General features: G+C 49.9%; 1 long non-coding RNA gene across 1 annotated transcript; it reads right to left on the reverse strand.

Moving 5' to 3' along the window:
- Positions 1-16,386: 16,386 nt before the first annotated feature.
- Positions 16,387-17,421, reverse strand: LOC143640201 (uncharacterized). The gene is made up of 3 exons (XR_013154895.1): positions 17,316-17,421; positions 16,908-16,988; positions 16,387-16,462 (listed from the first exon to the last, which is right to left on the reverse strand). It is a non-coding gene; the product is annotated as an uncharacterized LOC143640201 (long non-coding RNA).
- Between the last annotated feature and the right edge of the window lie 499 nt (positions 17,422-17,920).

A 17,920-nucleotide genomic window follows, 5' to 3' on the forward strand; every position in this document is an offset into this window, starting at 1 on the left:
CTCAGGTCAAAGGACCAAACTGCCTATGCACAGACACACTCTCAACTCACTGAGATGAGAGCAATGGACCAGGGACCTGCGTGCCAAGTGTGCTCTGGGATGCAGGCTGCCTTTGTGGGTGGAAGAGGCAGATACACTAAAAATTTTGGTCCTGACTGCCACTACACAAAACAGACTCAGATACAAGAGTGTGCACTTGAGTGCTTCATGATAGCCTCGAGAGGCCCTGGCCTCTGGAAGCTCGGTGCGGGTCTGGTTGTAATGAGGTACTTGACTCAGCACTGGCAGGCACTGGACATGTCTCCTCTGCAGCTGGACACCTGCAGCATTAGCGTGTCTACTGCACATCCATAGAAATTCTGCCAAGGACCCCTTTAGCTCCCTATTCACATACATGCAAAGGCTGACATTCCGAAGCTTTGGCATGACCCCCCAGGTGATCCCGACCCCAAATTCCCACACCTAGTCATGCTAAGGAGGTTCTCTTCCCAGCCACCAGCAACACATCCCCTCCTACCCATGTGACAAGTCACTGTCACCTCCTCTGCTCCAACCTCACTCATTGAGAATACCAAGTTCTAGGCACTGCAGCCTGCACCCTGGACATTTCTCTGACCTCATCTGCCCACAGCACTTCTGTCTGCACTTCTGGCCTGCAAAACCCACAATACACAGGCCCACTCACCGCTGGAGCTGGGCATGCTGAGGCTCTCCCTCCTCAGGACAAGCCCTTAAGATGGACCTCTCTCTTCTTTATTTCCCACCACAGCCCCGGGGTTGGCTGTGTCTCCTGCCTTCCACTGTGTGGACACCAGGAGGCAGCCCTGCTGTCAGGCTTACCAGGATGCGCTTTGTCTCCCTCGGGCTCTGTCCCTCTAGGAGGACGTGAACAAAGCGGCTGTCTTCCACCTGCTCGCTGGAGTGAAGCAGTGAGGAGCTGCTACTGGTGACTTTTCTCTTGCCCCACTCATTGCTTTGGGTGGCCTGGGGCAATGGTCCTGCAGCCACTGCAGAGCTGCTGCTCCCAGCTGCTGGGATCCTGGATGCCACTGCCACGGAAGGCTCCGAGAACTGTGGGGGATGACAACATCAGCAAAGCCCAGCACCTGCACCCCACCCAGCCTGGCAGTTGGCTCCGTGGGCATTCTACAACATCCATTCAGAACCTGAGGTTCTTGTCCCCTTGGAGGATGTGGAGTGGCCCCAGGAGTAAAGACTGAAGAAGGTGGCTGATTACCTCCTTTGGCTTGACCTTGAACCACTTTCTGGCAGCTGTTTCCCGAAGAAGGAAGTTATAATCCACTCTGCCATCCAGGGCGTAATATACGTTCCCATCAGCAGGGATCCTCAGCTCTGGAGAGGAAGGGGCAGAGGCGTGGTAGGTGACACTCAAGGAATACACTACCCAATATCCCCCACAACTGAGAGCCTCTGCCAGCGCAGGTGTCACAAACAGACCTCAGAGCCCGCAAATCCAGCTACTGTTCCACCAAAGACTCCCCACTGATTCCTCCCTGAGGACCCTCTATGCACAGGAGGTCCACTACAGGATCACATTTCAAGGAAATAGCCCCTTGCACCCCAGAACCTCTCAGTTCATGTTGAACCCGCCAAAGAGAAACAGCTAGACTTTGCATCTGGATTGGCCCCCAAAGACTCATGTGTTGAAGGTTTTCTCCCCACTGCAGCAATGATCACCGGTGGGTTTGGGGAAAAGCACTTGATGGTGGGTGCCTCCACCTTGCCAGTGGATTCATCCACTCAGACGGGGCTACGCTAATTTGAGGGGTATGGTTTGGAGGTGTGTTGAGCGTGGGTGGAGGATGTCCACAGCAGGGCTGTGCCATTCAGAGCAATATATTTCTCTTGAGTTCCCCACTTCTGAATTTCCTCCATATGAGTATAATTCTCATTCATATGTTTAATCAATTTATTGTTATACTTCTTGTTCTGCTTGTGTTTCTCCTTCTTGTTCTTGTCCTTCTTTATCTTCTCATGCTTCTTCTTATAGTCATCTTGACCTTCTAATTCATTGTCTCCTCCTTCAACTCATTTTCATTTTTCTCCTCCTCCTCCTCCTCCTCCTCCTCCTCCTTCTTTCTCCTATCTCTCTCTCTTTCTCTCTCTCTCTCTCTTGCTCCAACAAGAGTTTACAAGCTATGAAGGGTTCTATTCTACCACACACTTCTCTCTAGAAATGGCCTCTGGTCCTAAGTGGACTCAGTTTGCAATGAATAGAAAGATTGGAAGCCAGAAATGATTCTTCATTGAACTGCGTTTCTAATGTACTTGTCTCAGTCAGGAAAGGCTGCCAAAGTAGGCACCCTGTGGTTGTCTGTCTTCTTTGACACAAGACAAAGAAGCCTCTCTTCTGGGTCCCTCATGGATAATAGCTTTGCAATGCCTCCTCAGGCCAAGGAAAGAATACATGGTAGGCAGGTCCACAGTCCCTGGGGAATATGAAGAACCTACAGATTTATGCCCCATCATTACACTTTGTCTTGTGCACAAGTCCCACCATACTCTTCCTGGACATTTGGTGGACGCACACTGTGTTTTGGCTCCCAGTTTTCTTGAGCCCACTGTGACTCACTGCTCCCCACCATCTGATGGTTCCACTTACTCTGATGGTTCGAGACAATTTGCAGAAGCTCAAAGTTTTCTGGATACTCCTGCTGGAGCAAGTGTGCATCTAAGGCCCTGCGGATGATGACTGGAGCCCTGTCCTGGCAGGTCACCTGAGCAGGGTTGGAGAAAGCTCATCAGAGAGGGAATTTGGGAGTAGCTACCCAGAGGACAGTGCTCAAGGACAATCAGAGACAACTGAGCTCTCAACACAAGGGCACCATCTTGTTACCCTGCTACCTGAGGCCTTCATGTGATCATGTGGGGTCTTCCTATGTGCTTCTAGCCCAAACCCAATCTTGGTACAAGAGTTTGCTTCAACCTGCTATGCCCTGCAGGGAGAAGGGAATAAGGACCAAAAGGCTTTGCACAGACACACTCTAGTCCCATCAAGATGGTATGGTCCAGTGGACGTCCATATCCCTGCTCTGGGTATAATTCTCATTCACATTTTTAATCAATTTATTGTTATACTTCTTGTTCTGCTTGTGTTTCTCCTTCTTGTTCTTGTCCTTCTTTATCTTCTCCTCATGCTTCTTCTTATAGTCATCTTGACCTTCTAATTCATTGTCCTCTCCTTCAACTCATTTTCACTTTTCTCCTCCTCCTCCTCCTCCTCCTCCTCCTCCTCCTCCTCCTCCTCCTCCTTCTTTCTCCTCTCTCTCTCTCTCTTTCTCTCTCTCTCTCTCGCTCCAACAAGAGTTTACAAGCTGTGAAGGGTTCTATTCTACCACACACTTCTCTCTAGAAATGGCCTCTGGTCCTAAGTGAACTCAGTTTGCAATGAATAGAAAGATTGGAAGCCAGAAATGATTCTTCATTGAACTGCTTTTCTCATGTACTTGTCTCAGTCAGGAAAGGCTGCCAAAGTAGGCACCCTGTGGTTGTCTGTCTTCTTTGACACAAGACAAAGAAGCCTCTCTTCTGGGTCCCTCATGGATAATAGCTTTGCAATGCCTCCTCAGGCCAAGGAAAGAATACATGGTAGGCAGGTCCACAGTCCCTGGGGAATATGAAGAACCTACAGATTTATGCCCCATCACTACACTTTGTCTTGTGCACAAGTGCCACCATACTCTTCCTGGGCATTTGGTGGACGCACACTGTGTTTTGGCTCCCAGTTTTCTTGAGCCCACTGTGACTCACTGCTCCCTACCCTCTGATGCTACCACTTACTCTGATGGTTCGAGACAATTTGCAGAAGCTCAAAGTTTTCTGGATCCTCCTGCTGGAGCAAGTGTGCATCTAAGGCCCTGCGGATGATGACTGGAGCCCTGTCCTGGCAGGTCACCTGAGCAGGGTTGGAGAAAGCTCATCAGAGAGGGAATTTGGGAGTAGCTACCCAGAGGACAGTGCTCAAGGACAATCAGAGACAACTGAGCTCTCAACACAAGGGCACCATCTTGTTACCCTGCTACCTGAGGCCTTCATGTGATCATGTGGGGTCTTCCTATGTGCTTCTAGCCCAATCCCAATCTTGGTACAAGAGTTTGCTTCAACCTGCTATGCCCTGCAGGGAGAAGGGAATAAGGACCAAAAGGCTTTGCACAGACACACTCTAGTCCCATCAAGATGGGAGGTGTGGTCCAGTGGACTTCCATATCCCTGCTCTGGTCTGGGATGCAGCTGCATTTTTGTGTGGACCAGGCACAAACCCTAGGTGCTTTGGTCCTGACAGCCAGGGCACAACACACACTTTGGACTCTTTAATGATAGGCATGGAAGCTGCTGGGCTCGAGAGTGTCAGTGCTTGCTGGGGTGTCAGGAGGTACAGACCCAGCAGGTGTGGTGGTTCAGCATGGCTCCCCTGCAGCTGGACACCAGAGTCTCATGATGGATACTCCACACCCAGGAAAATTCTGCAGAGAGAGCCGCTCACTCTCTATTCACATACATGCAAACTAGGACACTAATGGGCTCCTCCAAGGCCCCCAGTTGTCTGTGACCCACACCTACCCACCTTAATCATCCCACAATGGCTCCCTTCCCTTCAACCAGCAACATGTCCCCTCCCACACATAAGAAAATGATGCCAACTCCTCTGCTTCAAACTCCATGGTTCAATATGCTCCTCCTCAATACCAAGGTCAGTAGAGGATGGCCTGTACCCTCAATATTTCTCTGACCTCCTCTGAACCCAGCACTCACTCCTGCACTTCTGACCTGCGCACCCCAAAACACACAGGCCCACTTTCACCCAGACCTGGCATGCTGCTGCTCCCCGCCTCTCAGGTCAAGCTCTTAACACCAAAGTCTCTCTTCCTCATTTTCTGCTCTCCTTCCTGACCTTCCAGAAGCTCCAATTCAAGAAGACAGGCCTAGTCCAAGGTGTTTGCTGTGGACTTGGTCTTCCCCAGTGTGGGCTCCCAGGAGACTCCCCCGCTCGAACACTCACCAGGATGCTCTTATACTTTGTCCTTTCATTTTCCATGTACACGTGAATGAGGCATCTGCCTCCCACCCGCTTGCTGAATTGGGGCCGTGAAGAGTTCCTAGTGGAGACCCCTGATGTCCTGGACTCCGGCTCTGCCCCTTCCCAGGGAGAAGGCTCTGGCTCTGGGGTTGGCTTAGGAGCCGTGACAGGAACTGAGCTGGTAGCTAGAGGAGAAAAGATGCCAACATGACTGCCTTGCCCTGACCTTGGCACAGACAGACAATGCTCCTGCTGCCAAGAAGACCTCAGGCCCTTAGCCCACACAGGACCTCTTTGCACACTGGGGTCACTTCCTGAGTGGACAAAGGCTTATCCTAATTTCCAGCCCAACACCGGACATACAGACATCCCGCAGTGGGACAACACTCGGACCTTTCCTCATGTACCCTTAGGTACTCACCCCAGTCCGCCTGGCTCTCAGGCTCTGCCTGGCTTGATTTGCCATCTTCAATTGCGGCCAGGAGGTGGTGTGCCTGGTGCTCCAGGTTCAAGCCACCCAGCAGGAGCCACATGGATCGCAGCAGCAGCTGCAGACTCAGCGAGCCTGGAGGCTGATGGGAAGCCTCAGTGTGGAAGTTCACCCAGGTCCCCGGGAAGGAAGGTGAGGCACTGTGGGGAGGCAGGTATGGAGTCAGCAAAATCCTGGCCTCGCCTTCGCCACGGCCTCCAGAGCAAAACTCGGACCGTATACTCCTGAACCTTCCCTGGCTCTGCACACACCAGTCCACCCCAGACAAGACACAGTGGCTGTACAGGCAGGGACAGGACAGGTCGCTAGGCAAAGAACCTTCAACCAAGGAGCGTTAGATCCATGGCATGACCAGCTCTCCCCTCCTCTGGGCAGGCCTGACACTCTTCTTCCTCTTGGCTACGTGCTCTCCAACCTGGAATGCATCTTCCAGGAGTGTCTGTCCTCCTGCCCACTCTTCTCAGGGCTCAAGAGACACCTCCTCCCCTGGCGTGGGCTGCAATGCTACCTCATTCTCTGTGAGCTCTCACTGAGTCCCCCTGAGTAGCAGTGGACCTTTCTTTTCCCATGAGTGCAGGCCACATCTCTGTGGCCCTGGGGGAGGACAGGGAGGTGTAGTGTGGGGGGATCCATTGTCCCAGGGGCTTCCCCAGAGGACCATGACTCCACCTACAACTCCCTGCCTTACCCATCCTACTGTTGAAGCCCCACACCTTACACTGCAGGCAGAAAACAGAATTGGGGAGAGCAGTCTTTCCTCAGCCTTCCCAAGTCAAATCACCTTGCAGGTCCCTATTCTGGAAACAGGAGCCCACCCTCTTGACCCCAAGCCCATTCCATGTTGAAGTTGGTCCAGGGGTCTACCATGTTCACTGAAGAGGACAACGTGCAGTTATGCCTCATGGAGTCAGGGATGCTGTCACATGTAGGATATGTACTCATGGCACCTGCGGTTTCGGGCTGACCCTCATGACAAGGGACACAGTGGCAGTCATTTGTACCCCATTTTTCACTGAATTATGAAACGTGACTGAAAACGTGTCTTCACACAGTGGGTGCTTTCTCCATGTTCATCAGTGAATGAGCCCAAACTGCTGATTCCCACATATCTCTCTGGGTGTGGGAGCTGCCATCTCCAAAGCCCCGTCCAGCTATATCCCAGCTAGGAAGCTCTGTCCCACTATGTAAACTAACATGTCTTTTATTAACCCAAAAGTGCTTTGCCCAAGGCCTGAGTTATGAGACGCCTCTGGCACAGAACTATTTCTTCACGAAGCCAACATCACACCAGAACGGCCACCTAGCCTCACTGAGTCCACCTGGGAATGAGCTCAGCGTACACCATTGAGCTGTGGTGCCCAGTGTGTGGGGGCTGCTCCACGGACCTCTGTGGACCACCTGGAGTCAGGATGGTTCTCTGCCTGAGAGGGGGAGTTCATTCCCCTTGCAAGGCTGTGGCAGGCACCTCCAGGATTCATCCCACTCGGGACTGACATTCCACTATGAGCGTGGTCCTCTATCTCACTAGGTATCACAAAACTTTGGGTCCCTGAGAGGTACATGGCAGCCCCAAGACCCAGGCATGAGGGGGCTACACACTTGGGCTTGGTGGTCTGGTGCTTACCTTGGGAACAGCAGGTCCAGCACCTGCTGGGTGGGGATGAAATCCCAGTAGATGAACCCCATGTTGCTGCTGAAATCTAGGTTCCTCCCACAAATGACAGGCAGGAGCCAATTCCTAAGCTGGTCCTGCCTGTAAGGTACAAGGCTCTGTACCCTGCAGGGCTCATCCGTGTTCTGATCATTTTCACCCTGGGTTGGGACCAAGAATGGTGGGTTCAAAATGGAAAAGGTGACAAACAGAAAAATGACTTGAGTCAAAGCACAATGGGACAGTTCCCATCAGTACAAACACACACACACACACACACACACACACACACACACGCTGTCAGAATAGGAGTCCTGGGCCATTCATCAGGGATCAGACTAGAAGGCCTGCTGGGCTCACCTGCCCTGTGCTACACAGGGTTACTCTTGAGCTCCTCTGCGACATTCGCCAGAGGCTCTGGCATCTAAGATGAAGCCTCCAATGTTTCCCCAAAAGGGCTACTTGGCCCCCCTGAGATTCCTGGGGGCCTGAGGCTCGGCATTGTTTGCAACCACAGGAGAACATCCTTCTCACTCCAGTGACTCCAACCAAATGAGCTCGGATGGCTTGGTCAGTGAAGTGGGTGCCTGGATACCAGGGTTCCATGTTCTGTTTGATCCATTGTCAAGGCAATGATGTCATTTCCTGTGCTCCCCATACCTGAGACTCTTTTCACATAAGACCACGTTCAAAAGCTCTATGGGCTGCTGATTTCTCCCCCGTGCCTACCAACATCAACTGCACATGAGTTCACCAACAAATACCCAAATACCCCCACCAGTGCCTGCCCAGCTTGGTTTCAATAGAATTCCAGCTTGGAGCCTTCACAAATGCATTCACAACAAGTCCATCCCTCTCACCAGCTTTGGGACTCTGATCCCATCATTGTGCCACTCATGAGTGACCAGTCTTTTCTGGAAAGTAGGGTAGCATCTAATTTCTAGGGATTATTGTGTCTATTGGCCCATAAAACCCTGTATTCTCTTGGAGACCAGAGATGGGACTCATAGGTGGCTAAAGCACAAATGTAGAGATGGGACAATCACAAGAAGGGGAGAGACAGAGAATGCACCCTAACTCAATCAGGCCTGTGTCCCACACAGGGACGTGGCCAATGTCCGTCCCATCGTGGCTGCAGTTCCCACTCTACACCATGGCAAGTTGGAGGTGACTGAGATGCAGAGGCTGCTCCCCTCTGCCATACAACTTCCCAAGGCTTCTCCTAAGATTTCAAAAGGGCCAAGTGTGTCTAGTGTTGGGGTCCCACAGAGACTCCGAGGTACCACAGCATCCTGCTGCCCAGAACCAGTTCACCCCTCACCTCAAGGGGGCTCAGACTCTGTCTCTGGATTCATGGGAACAGAACAAATCCATTTAGCAAGTGTGTCCTGGGATAAAGACATGACAATCACCTATCCTCTCATCACAAAAGCCCTGAGGCTAGCCAACATGGATCCCACCAGGAACACAGGCATGAACTCAGACTCTGATCCTCCCAGCCGAGCCTCGGTAGAGCCTGGACTCCCAGCCTCCTGAGACAAGGAAATAGAGGTGCCTACCCGAGCCACCTTGGACGAGCTGCACACAAACTGAACTTATCAATGCCTCTTGCTCTCAGTTGTGAATAAGAGGGGAGGTGGCCCAGGCCCTCCAACCCACACTGGTCTTTTATCCAGCCTCCTTCTAGGGCCAAACTCAATCCTGCCTCTCAATTTCTGCTGCCTTCCCCAACACACTGCTACCAAATTTGAGCAGAGCTGGCTCTCTGTAATCATGCTGGTGCCAGCAGCAGTGCCACCCCACTGACATAATTCTGAGTCCCAACCTAGGCACTCAGGCTGTCCTTGCCACACCTGGCCTGTTTGGGCTCTGGCTCTTGCTCTTTTCTTTCAAGTGCATGTGTTTTGAGATTTTGTCTCTACAGCCACAGATCTGCAGCTACAGCAGGATAGAGCTCATGAGGTTCCATTATGAGCCATGTTCAAGCCTGTCAGGACTGTTAACTGGGGTGACTGCTGGAACACGGTGATGAGGGAACACATGAGAGGTGGTTGGACCCACCTTGCCTCTCAGGGGCTTCCTTTCAGGACAGGAGTGCTAGGGATGGGAGCCCCTGGAATGGGATGCTTTAGACAAGGCGTGACCATGGGCTCTCTTCCCTGGAAACACTGGCTCCACTGAGCATGGAGAGCACTGTCATTCCTGGTGGCTCACAACAGCCCTGCACCCCAGTAAGGACCCCACACTCAAGACCTACCCCTGAGTGTGGGTGTCCTTGAGGAAATGAGGTCCCTGATCCCAGGTGCAAAGGGGTAAGTCCTCTCAAGTCCAGGGACAATGAAGGGACATCTGAGTTTCCCTTGTCCTTCTTTCCCTCTGCTGAACCCAGGGTGTCCTCACACTAAGCACAGTTAGGACCCTGGCCTCAACCTCAATGAGGATCATTAGGCTCCATAAAGGACAGTCTCTAAGGTGTTCAGTGGACCAACACCCTCTGCACAACCCATAACCCTATTCACCCAAGATGCAAGAGGATTTCTATTCAGGAAAACCAGGAAAGGGAGAGCATTTCTCAAGGACACAAGGACATTAGTGGGTGAGGGAGTACTTAATGGATGGAGAACTATGGCCACCACCAACTTCCAGAAGCATATGTGGCCCTTTGGGCACAGGTCCATACCCTTTTTTTCCCATCAATTTTTTCAGAGAAGTGAGGCTATCTCTTAGATGGCACCTCCACACTAGGAGGGTCTCCTACTTCTTCCACAAGAAAATAGTGGGCAACGGGCTTCCTACTATGTGCATCTGAATCATTCAGGGGGCATCTGTAGCCTTTCAAGACCCTGAGAACCATGGGGGCACCCAGCACCAGCAGATCATTTCTGCACATCACAACAATCACCCCGGGTGGGAACTCTCCATTCCACTCTGTACTATGCCCTGTCATCTGACCTGATCAGTCGGACCCCTCTCCTTTCTGTTTCTTGATTGTACTGCTATGGTTCCAGACATGGATGCCAGGGTGCTTGTGGCCCACCACAACCGTCTGGGTGCCAGGAACAAACGACACAGTGGAATGTGTCTGGGAACTTCGGGATGATGGGAAGTCCCACCCTCCAGGTTTTCATCTTCAACGCAATGAGTGCAGAGGGAGCCAGGAGGGCTCTGTCAGGTAGATAGAGGTGGGAGCTCACTGAGCCTCAACTAAATGCCCAGGTCTCTGGGTTCAGAGCTGGTGTTATGTGGAATTGTTGAGAGACGTGAAGAAAACCCAGCTCACTGTATGCAGAGACAGCAGATGCCCTCATTGTGGTCGGGCAGCTGTGCTTCTCAGAGCCCTGAGATGTCCCATGGGTGTGGAGGTGGGGAACCCAAGTGCCATCCCAGGCTGCTCCTGAGCACCTCGACCTGGATTCGAAGTACGTGACTCTCCATCAGAGTCATCACATCAATATATCCCGGCCCCCCACCCCAAAAGTTCTCTCAGAGACACTGAGATTCTGCTGGCTCTGGACTTGCCCTTTCCTCTGGGATCCTGAGGGCCTATTAAATAGGAGGTCACACCAATTCTCAGCACACGGGCTGGGCCCCCTCACATCCCAGGAGTATCCAGGCATTGGTTCTATTTATAGTCCATCATGACCTACAACACAATGGACACATCCTGCAATCAGCTAAAGAAACCACCAGGCACAGAGCCTTCATGCACACTGGCCTGTAGAGACCTGGAGGAGGAGGGGACTTAAAGGCTGCGTGGAACCCAAGACCCTAGATCCTGGGATCTGAGCTGGACAGACGACAGCTCATGTGAACAAAACCACCACTGTCACTGAGAATGCAATTGAGACACCCACAGATTTGGCAGCGGTCCTGGTATGTCCACGAGTGGGGGTGAACTGCATCCCTTGAAAATGATGATGTCCAGAGAAAAACAAATTTTGTAGGATCTCACTCATCTCAGGTTCCCAATTATCAGGTTCCACAAAAGATAAAGTACAATGTTTTTTGCCTGGGCCTGGGAGGGCACTAGAATTCAGTACTGATGGCAAGAGTATGTCCATGTGAGTTCTAGAGATGCATGGTGGCGATGCCTATGCACCAATATGAACATGCTTAATGCCACTCAACTGTGCACTCCAAAATGGTTCAATTACAAAATGGATGTTTGGTGTTGATTACCACAATGTAAACACTTGGGAGACTACTGATTGACTCATCTTAGCATAGTTTGTGTTGTGATGGCAGAATACAAGACACTGTTAATTCATAGCTCAGATTTTATTTCTCAAATTTGGGAGGCTGGAAGACCAAGACCGGGGGCCAACTTGTAAGAATGTTCTTGTTGTGTCCTCCTGGGGAAGCAGGTGAAACAGGAACAAGGGCTGCTTTGAGAACCCCCTTCCCAGGAAAGAAGAATCCGTGACCTAAGCACATCTTCAAGTTCCCACCCTCTAACACATCATAATGCAGAGACAGAATAGAATGACAGCCCATGCTCCCCAGAACATCCCAATTTCTTGGCATGAGTCCATTTCTGCAACATTTCACAAGTCATGATTTTGGATAAGACAAGAGCTAAGCTAAACACATGGGGAGAGAACTCCCTTCTCATCTGCTGCTTGCAGTGTTGCATGTGGCCTTACAAGCCATCACTGAGGTTCTGCACAACAGCTCCGACTGCCCCCCTATCACATCCCCATGGGGCTGACTCACACTCAAGTCCTGAACACTCCCAAGCCCAGAAACCAGAAATGTCACAGGAAATCCAAGGGAGATTTGTTCAAAGTCCTCCAAAAACACCAGCCACACAGGCTCAAGTCTCTTACAAAAATGCCAGAGTATTTGCATCTAAATGCTGCATATCTTCTTCCTGTAGCACTTCCACTATCTGCAGATGACTTCTGACACCTAATACAATGAAAGGGCAGTGTCATTCTCTGTAACACTGTAAGATCCAGGAAACAAGGAGGAGAGAAGTATCTGTCCAGAGAGACACAACTCCTTTCCTGATAGTTTGGATTTCCAGCTGGCGGGGACCATGGATGCAGAAGAATGGGTGCAGGGCCAACTGCACTTTCTTGCTTTGCATTGAGGGGAGGAAACACTGAGCCAGGATGAGGGCTTCTAGGAGCTGATATCCTCAAGTCAACATCTGGACACATCTGACCTTCAGGCCAGAAGACTTTCTTGCAGGAAATCCAAGGACTTTCCTACAGAGGACAGACTCATGAAAATGCTTGAAACGACAAGAAGCTCCCATTCAAGCTCAGCATTCAGTCCTGGACAGGGTAAGACCAGGCCACTTTGATGTCTGCTCCAAAGAGTCTACCAGACAGAATCCTCTTACTGATCCCTTACGGAGCCATAGGAACTGGCTAGAAAAGCCTTCACATCCTGAATACATTCTTCACCTCAGAATACTGGACAAGCTTTGATATCCATCTCTCGTTACCTTGCTCCCCAGCCAACCATTTTTCAACAAATTCAAAGGAGCAACTAATGTAAGCACACAGACAGAGATATTCAATACACAAATCAATGTGTGAAAAAGACAACTGGTATTTCTTGTTTGGGCTATTTCAAATGAACTCCCTTCTGCATGACCTCCACAAACCAAAGGAAAATATTTGTGAAATTCCCAAGTACAAGACAAGATACACTTGCCAAGGAGACAGCGCCATGAATTTTGACACTGCAAATGTAGTGTGTGTGTTTAGGAGGCAGTCACAGTTCCCATGAGAGAGTCCCATGAAATCAATTAGGAAGATCCATGCTCTAGCCCGATTATACAAGTGATGTGACCTTGAAAGAGTCACTTGGTCTTAGCAACCATCATCACTAACCACTAAGTCAATGAATAAAGGTCCTCAGGTGTCAAGCCACATGATGCGGGATGAGCATGGATAAGGATGGGTGGGAGAAGTCTCCCCCTCTAATACAATTGGGGAAGGCTGTGCCTGCCCTCAAGTGGTGGGGGGCCTGGGATCCTGCCACAAAGGGGGATTCCAAACCTCATATCCCCTGACCCAGGCCAGAAGACCAAGTAGAGTCCAAGGACCCTGGGGCGGCCCAATGGCAAAAAAGGTCCAAAGGAACTAGGGATCTGCCTGGACGCTCAAACCCAAGACGAGGGCAGAGGCCATCCACAGCAATCTGCCTTTACAGGAAAACGAAGGGACTGCAGGCTGCCTCTGGCTCCCTGAATCAGGGTGGTGTTTTCACAAAGCAAGACCACTTCCTCACATTTGAGCAGCAGCTCATGCGTTGACAGCATCATGGCTGGCTTGACTCAGGCCCTGAGAAATGACATAGAAAATTCATAGCAAACCCATCTTTAGCTCTTCCACATCATCAGGGGCTCTGATTCATTTCCGTCAACAAAGATGTCTGAAATGGTGTCTAAACATGCTGGGGACTCACCTCTGTGTGGAACTTTTCAGGAAAAGGGGGATCAAATCTCATGCAGCAACTCTTCTCTCTTCTAGCCCATGGGCAATGCAAGGAACCTGCATGATACCAGAGGCTCACTTCTCTCTTCTCTTGTCTTCTGGAAAGGAATCATTAATGCTTCCTTCAAGGTGAAGCAGAAACCTGGATTCCCAGCTGCACAGAAGTGTTTGAGGGCACTGTCTCCCTTAAAACCCAGGAAGAAAAAACAGGTCATTAAAGAGGCATATGGATTAGAGTACATGATCAATGATCCGTCCTCCCTGGAGCCTTCCACATGACCATCTTCCACATTCAAAGAGCAATGCTTGGCCATTCTCAAAGACCAGGAGACCATGATGCTCATCACCAGGAAGTCAATAAGGAACATGAACAGAGCAGCATGGATTGCAGAAGGTGGCACACCAAGGATCTTCAGCACAGCTGCTAGAACACAGAAGCTTAACTTCAGTATTGACTTTCTGCCACCTACCAAGTATGATGTTCGTGTCAAGCACAACATGCAGACATCCAAGTAGCAGGTGACAATCCGCATACATTCACAGAAGTGGGCATCATCTGCATTGGAACAAGGAAGTATCTTATCCTTACTCATAAAAATCATCATACACAAAGAAAAAAATGGATGCAAGATTTCTCATTTCACTATTACGTAGCTGTTGAAATTCCCCATTAAAACATACCTCCTCCAAAATAAAAAGTATCTCAGACATATGTCAACTGCACAATGAATGACATTTTAAACATTACGGTCTTTACTTAATAATTACGTATGCAATATGCCTAGTAAGACTCTTTGGGAGAGGAGCACATAGAATTGCATCTTGGAAAAGCGAACATTTGCTGATAAATATTACTGCTGATGTCAGGCATGGTGATGTGAAAACTGGATTACTTTAAATACTCAAAGAATGCAATGTTGTAGGACTGGAATCCCTGATTCATAGACAGCATGTGGTTTCTATGAAAGCCAGTGACGGAGCTGGAGGAATGAAGCTGATTGAACAGATGACGTCGGGGGGATACTGAGGGATAGGCCAAACTGAAGAACCTGTTCCAGCTAACTTCTGGCATGTGGGCTCGTGAGCCCAAACCTGTGTTTGAAAAAGCACTCATGTAAAAAGGTCTACCATTTAAAAGTGTGTCATTTAAATGGGATCTAGTTGCACATCTGATAAAATGGCCTGTAAATTGATGAACTTCATGCAAGTGAAAAAAAACAGATGATGGTAGATATAAAGATAAATCCTTGTCTGCACCAGGATGCCTAGAAATAGGTTTTATTTGGCTAAGATGCAAATATCTTTAAACAGAATTTGTGATTTCTCAATGACCTTATTCAATATGATACTACACAGATCACAAGGTTTTCTTTACAGAATAGTCTCTTCTTCAAGCCTCACATAGAAAAGGTCTCACAGGACATATGAGGGGAATGATCTAAGGGATGAGAAAATGGCTGGAACCATTCTCAAATGTGCACATGGAGCCTGAAGGGGGGAAATGGGACCAGACACATTGCCTCTTCAAGACTGCACTAGGGTTGCAAGTGTATCAACAACTGTCATGGCTCCATGTCACTAACTATGCCGAGGACAGCCAACAATCTCAGTTTGAAGGCACCTAAGATAACCTAAAAGAACTATCACCCTATTGGATCCATGAATTAATACATATCACAACTTGACCACTTAAACCAAATCCCAGAAAATTGGAAACAGATGATTATTTCCTCAGATACCCTGACTTCCATTTCATTGCCCAGAGATATTTTGGAAAGAATAAAATAGAACCTCATGCTTTGAATATATCATCCAACACTTTTCTTCCCAAAATGCTAGCACAATTTCTGGGCTCACTTTCTCTTTAGGAATTTACTAATTGTTTGAAAATTCTAGAGGGCCTGTGTTGGTCTCATAATGGACAAACAATCCAACATCTCCAGAGAACTTACATGTGCGATAAGAAAAAAACAAGGTCAAGCAGAGGAATGGGTAGGGGGATCCAGAGGAAGCTCATTTTCACGGGAGAGAATCCCCCAATGAAAAGCATCAGAATAGACACTAAGAAAAATACCAACAAAAACAGTGTGCTAGCTACTCAACATGCACAAGTCAGAAACCTAGAGAAGAGAATGCTGGCCATATGTGGACAGGTTGAGCTCTTCAGAAGAGCCACCTGGCACTGCTTAGTCAAAGATGTAAACAGACATTCTTTGACCCAGAAATTCCACCTGTCCGTACTTTACCTACATATTGCTTAAGCAAGGGGACATGCATAGGGATATTTATCCTCATGTTCCTTATAGACTTGTCTGTGTTGACAGGGAGTTGAGGGCCATCAGGATGCCCACAGCTGGGAAAGTCAAAAGCTAAAACTGTGACGGCTGCCAATCTGGATCTATTCAAAGAAATCAATGAAAAACAACAGATGGACACATGACAGTCAAATCCCTGAATTCAAGTTCTTGCTATCCTACCTACCAACAATCATGCTTGGTCAACACACTGGCATACCTCAAGGCAAAATAAAAAATTTTTTTTAAAAAAGAAAATGTTATATCATGATTACTTTTCTTCAATGTAACAAAGGAAATGGCAATATTTCCCCATCCTAGATCTGTTACTCAGTTAAGCACACTACATGAGATTATTGTGGACATGCTTACAAATAATTATCTACTCAGATACTTTCTGTGACTCACCAAATGCAAAGATCTAGGAAGAATTAAAGTCTCCATATGTGAGTTCATCATCAAAAGCCTTGAGTCAACAGGTGCTTCACAAAATAGCTTCTCGGCCAACTTGATGACCTCCTCCTCGGGCAATGTTTCCACCTGAAAGATGTCACCAACTCGTTCTCATTCACATCTCCACAGTGCCAGTAAAAAGAAATAAAGTCTGATATTCCATTGAATAAATCCTCAAGTGGACCAAACTCCATACTTGCTTCTATATTCTAAAATTAAAAAATGCAACTTCAACTCAATAACTTGTATTAGGGAACATGCAACCGTCACCTCGCACACTGTGCTCTTTTACAGACTCACATGTCCTAGGTTCTGACTTAACATACATGGAGCAGTCAGAACACGTGCTAGTTCACGTTCCTTACAGGTGTCCAATTCATTCTCTGCCAAGCTGAATAAAAACCCCTGGTCACAGGAGAAGGGAAGCACATCTCCCACAACAACATGCATCAGAGAACACTGAGGTTTTCAATAAAAACTCGGGCACCGCCCTTTTGAAAACCACTTAACCCTGCCAGCTCACTTTCCTCACCTCTAAAACAAAGGTCCCCAGGACTGTCCACCTCATGGTTTCCATGGAGTTTCCTAGAGGAATCAGGGCTTAGGCTGGTGTCTGAAACCAAGCAAGCAGACAACACGTTTTAGCACTCAACCGCCATCGCTGGGATCATCCCCATGGCACAGACTGCAGAACCATCCTCCGGACGCCCTCACACAGTGGAGACCCTGGAGCCAGGACGCACTCCCTTGATTCCCACACTAAGTCGCTGCTCTCTCCGAGGCACTTCCATGAAATACACAATTAAAACCCCGCAGGGTCTCTCCCAGTGCCCACCAGGAGCAGGAGGACACAGGAAAGGGTTTTTAAAGCGAGGACTTAAGACAAGACCCACAGGTGGACAGGAAACAGAAGGACACAGAGTCAGTGAGACCGAAGTACCTGGGCGGGTCCCTCTGTAAACCGCCTCCTGCTCCCAGGTCACCTGGCTCCTCCGTCGCCCTCCCCTCTCCAGGGGCCTGCGGGTCAGGCCACCTCTTCTCCTCTGAGGTCCGCGGCGCAGGCCACACTGCTGAGGCCACCGCATCCTGAACAGGACCCTGCAGATCAGAACCCACCAGCTGTGGCCAGCACCTCCGCTGAGGAGAGCCCTCAGGTGAGGACCTGGACAGCGGGGTCCGGGTGGGCGCTGTGGGGACCGCCCCGGCGGATCCGGGGACAGGCAGCCAGGACCGAGGCTCCAGGGCGGCGGCAGCGTCCTCCCGGGTCGCACCCTCGTGTGGGCGCCTAGACCGGGGCCGCTCCCGGCAGCTCACCTTCTCCTGTCACGGACCCCGCGAGCCAACCTGCCGGGACCTGCAGCCCCGCCGCCGGGGGCTACTTCCGGGCTCCTCCCACACGGAGCTCCGCGCGACAGCCGCTCCAAGTTCGCGCCCTGGATAGGCCCCGCCCCCGTCTCCCTGGCAACGGCTCCGCTTCCCCTTAGGGTTGGCCTGCTGGGGGCGGTGCCCTCCACCCGACCGCGGCTCCAAGTTCCCGCCCTGGCA

Source organism: Callospermophilus lateralis, unplaced genomic scaffold (assembly GCF_048772815.1).
Source record: "Callospermophilus lateralis isolate mCalLat2 unplaced genomic scaffold, mCalLat2.hap1 Scaffold_1342, whole genome shotgun sequence".
Classification (NCBI taxonomy): Eukaryota; Metazoa; Chordata; class Mammalia; order Rodentia; family Sciuridae; genus Callospermophilus; species Callospermophilus lateralis.